Below are 4469 nucleotides of genomic sequence, written 5' to 3' on the forward strand. Positions count from 1 at the left end.
GGGGGGGGGGGGGGGGGGGGGGAATTAGTGGTTCTGCTTTTATAACAAGTAGAAATTCTTAAGACATCCTAATTTACAAGGTAGTGGACCAGCTGAAGATGTCTTCAGAAAGGTTTCTTTTCACAGCCTTTCACAGGGGTAGTTCCTGAAAGCTCTGTTGGTGCTGTGTTGTGTTGGAAATGGATTCTTCCTAGGAGCCCTGTACTCTTTGCTCTCAGGGATTAAATGAGAGGATTTGCCATGAATGGCAAGGTAGTATTTTTTTTTTCTTGGCTGACAAGGTTTTCTTGGGGAAATACTCAGTTCTTAGGGATTGATGTGAGATGTTGATCAGCACCAGACTGTGTCCATTCACTTGGTTTTCTCCCTTTAGAAGGTCCCTTAGAAGGACCACTGTTCTCCCCATTGTTTTGGCTTCTGTGACTGTAAATATTTACTCTTCACATTTTAGGAACCTTCCCTCCTCAGGGGGAGACCCACAAAGGTTCAGATTCCAGGCTGGCATTTCCACAGCTAAGAAACCTCCTTCAGGGACTGGGCTGCCTGATTGCCAAGAGCTGTGTGGGTGATGGATGTGAGAACAGCAGATCGAAGGCCCAGTACAATTGAAGCAGCCCCCTGTGCTCCCAGGTTACTGCTCAAGTAATGCTACTATTGAGAGGCAAGGCAGACTTTCAAATGTTCTTTTTTTCTTTTTCTCTCTTGCTTACATGTCAACTGTTACTTTTTCTCTCTCTTGTTCACATATATGTTACTACTATGCTACAGAGAGCCCGCAAGCTAGATTTTTCATTTGTACCTCAAGCTATGACTAGATTCTTTTCCCAGAGCAAACTTTTATAACTGTACTTGGTGCAATGGCTAAAGTGACAGTGAAAAAGGGAATACTGTGGTGATCAGTTAAAAAAAAAAGAAATAAATCTAGTGCCAGCAAATCTGGAGTATTTACATTCTCTGGGCTCTTGTGCGAGAGACCCTGAGAGCAAGAGGAAGTAACCAGATGTGATTTGAAGGAAATATATTGTTTCTGTGGATGGATTGATGTTAATTCTCTGAACTTAAACTAAATGATCATATACTGTAAAACTGTTGATCACAGTGGTAATTTTGTTGCTTAAGTGATTTATCCTAGTAAAACATATCGACTAGCAGCCTAATGAAAGCATGTTAGAAAGAACTTGGTCATAAAGCTGGGACGGTCGTAGTGTTATCTTATTGCTCATTTCAAAAGTAAACTAAGGGACCTGTGGGTGGTGCCTGTGAGTATGCACAGGCCCTGCAGAATTGTTCCTGCTGCAAAGGGTGAACAAACTACACCTGGAATAACATCATTGTTCAAAGTGTCCCACAGCTGACAAGTGCCTCAGCTGAGCAAGACTTCGGTGGGACTGAAGGCATTTAGCAATTTTAGTGAAACCTCCTTGCCAAGCTGAATACAAAACAAAAAAAAAGGGTTTTAGACAAAATGATCAAAGGAAAATTATTATGAGTGATGCTTCCTTGAATATGAAGGTTTTTATTTTTAAAATATAGGCATAAATTAATGTCTCTGTAACAGCTGTATATATTTAAATAAGCAGACAAATGTAAGTACAAATTCCATATATAAGATTTCCAACTGTATCACCAGGCTGAATTCATTATGCCTGACAATGGCCCCAGGAGGTAGGCAAGTATTGTTATACCAATGCTTTGCATTTCTCTTGGAGGCAGTGGAGGTGCTTGCACTAGAATTAACTGTACACAAATGCATGTGTCTACAGCGTTAGCCCCAGAGCATAGATATTTATGGAGGTAAATGTCACCAAGAAATGGGAATTAGTTTTACAAACCCTCCAAGAGCTGAAGCACATGGCATTGGGTAAGTGTAATGATCTGCCCAGGAAAATTGCTCTGCAGAAATGAGGGCACATCCGCTTCAGCAGCAGCATGGTCCTGGTTGTCCTGAGTGGAAAGGGGCAGGATTCAGAAATGTGATTTCCCCAGTACCTGAGCTCTTGCAATTCCTTGCAGTCATGACTTCTAATGTGCATTTAAAACACATGTGACAGCAAAGCATTAGACACTGGTCATAGGAGGAGCCTAAGAAACATTTGCTGCTGGACCCTCTTCTGTTTTAAGCAATCTTGCTCTGAATAAAGTAAGTATGAACACTTTATTTGGGTGAGTATTCTGATGATACAGTCCGTGAGACTGAAAATAATACAGCTGTACATTGCCTTTTTGTGTTTGTAGTAGCTCCTAAATGGGGTTTGTCATTCCAGGAAGCAGGCCAGCCACTGGGAGGGCAGAAATCCCCCTTCCCTCCTCCTGCAGGAGGCCTGGGCTGGTCGTAGCTGAGATTCAGTGAGGATTACCTGATCTCAGTGAGCAAGACTCACACCTTGGTCTTTATCCACTTGTGGGTTTTACTGCCTGAAGACCAGGGGAGGTACAAAGAGGACGGTATGTCCCCCCATGTACTTTTCAAAAGGAAAGGAGGAAATGGGAGAACATGTGGGGAAAGGGAAGAGAAGGAATAAAATACTTTCTGACCAGTGGTGATGCCTGCAGAGTAGCTGGCTGATCTTGAAATGGCATTGAATGAGCAATTAGACTGTTGAGTACAAACTGAGGACTGACCCGTGTGCTTTGTGTGCTTTCAAAATGTCTCTGGCTGTAATGATAGAGGAGGCTTTTTGCAAGCCTGCTGTCCCCCCTTTTGTAACCCATTTTCTGTAACACTAGTCCGTTCCTGACCCCGAGTTGCTGCCTGGACTCTCAACCAGGCTGGGGGTAGGGGGGAGAGGAAAGGAGGGCTGGGGGGAAAATATGCATAAAGATACGGGGATAAGTTCAGTTTGTTTTCCTCTGAAAGCTTTGACACTTGCTTAGAGCAGATTCATTTTCAAGGCTTCCTACATTGCTGCTATTGTACAGTAAGTGTTTCAGACCGGTGTGCCTGTGTTTCCGACTCCCGTGAAGTCCCCTTTGCAGCAGGGCATGCCTCGAACCGCTTCAAAAGAACCAACTTCTACAAAAGAAAAAAAGAAACTCAAGTAGGCTTGAACATACAAAGAGAGGGAGAAAGGAAAGTGAAAAGGGCCGGACAGTGTTGAATACAAAATGAGTTCAGCCAGCCCCAGGAGTTCTTCATCACTTACATTTATCTTATTCTGGGAGAGCAGAGCTAAACCCAGTGCTGACATAAACCACCCTTCGCCTTTGACTTGGACTCTGAGTGTGCACACACAGCAGATACAGGCATACAGAGACCACTGGATTTCAATGAAACATTTTTCCCCCTCTGAGCAGTGGTGCTGGTGGGGAAAATGGCTTTTTGTGTGTGTCCTTTCAAAGGCAAACTGTGGAGTGAGTCTCAGATGCCTCTAGTTTCAAAGCGTGCATGCGCTCACAAAACACACACTTGAAAAATAAGCAGCTGTTACTGTTTCCCAGCCAGGAACTCTTCCCATCCCAGGAGCATGCTGAGGTGTTCGGCTGGTGTCCCCAGTGCTCCATGCAGTCACTGAGGTACTGCTAAGGGAAGTCCCCAGCACCTGACAGCAGCCCTGGGGTATCCAGAGGCCAGAGTCCTTCCAGGGCATCAGCCACCTTGCATCCACATGAGAGGCTAATGGGATGCTGCTTCCCTCTGTGCCCAGAGGCCAGTGGATGGTTTGTGGGATGGAGGATTGGGCTTGTTGTTAAAGAGTCCCAACAGCCACACAGCCCACCAGCCTGGAGGGAGATGTTTAAAACTTGAACACTGCACCAGCCTGGCTCTCTCCCCATGCTGGGCGCTTGCTGGGCTTCTGGAAATGGGTGTCAGTGGCTACTGCTCAGCAAAGCTCCCACTCATTTCCAAGGTTTGGCCCACGGTCCTTGCATGGAACAGCTCATAGCCATGGCACCCGGTGCCCAAACAGGGAACACACGGATTAACCCTGGGGAGGAGAGCACAGCAGGGCTGGTGGCAAAGCACACCTGTGCCACGGGCACCCAGGGAGGGAGCACGTGGTGCCTGCGGGCTGAAAGAGAAGCCGGGGGTGGGAATTCAGCCAGCAAACAGCGCCGTGCAGCACAGTGCTGAGGGCTTTTTCTGCTGTTAACGATAGAAGCATTTATTGAAGGGAGGGAGTGTTAGACAATCGGAGAGTATGAAAGTTTTTACTAGATACAGATAGACGATCTGGCAACTTTATGGATACTAGACAGAAACAAGGTATTGACTTCTGCTCTTTACCGTCCTTCTTACCGAGTAAACGCTTCCATTTTGGTCAGAAACTGACAACTTGTTTTGGTGTTTTGGGGGGGATACAACAGCTTTTGCTTTTGAAGCATAATAGCTAGCAAAAAAAAAAAAAAGAATAGAGAAGGTTTACCTCTGGTTTTTTTTTTTTAAAGAAAGCATACTATCAGCTTTGCGCTTTCTCAGTACCATCCAGTTGTTTGTGGAAGGTGGGCCCCAGGCGCCTGCCATGCGCCAA

Source organism: Geospiza fortis, unplaced genomic scaffold (assembly GCF_000277835.1).
Source record: "Geospiza fortis unplaced genomic scaffold, GeoFor_1.0 scaffold11, whole genome shotgun sequence".
NCBI classification, from domain to species: domain Eukaryota; kingdom Metazoa; phylum Chordata; class Aves; order Passeriformes; family Thraupidae; genus Geospiza; species Geospiza fortis.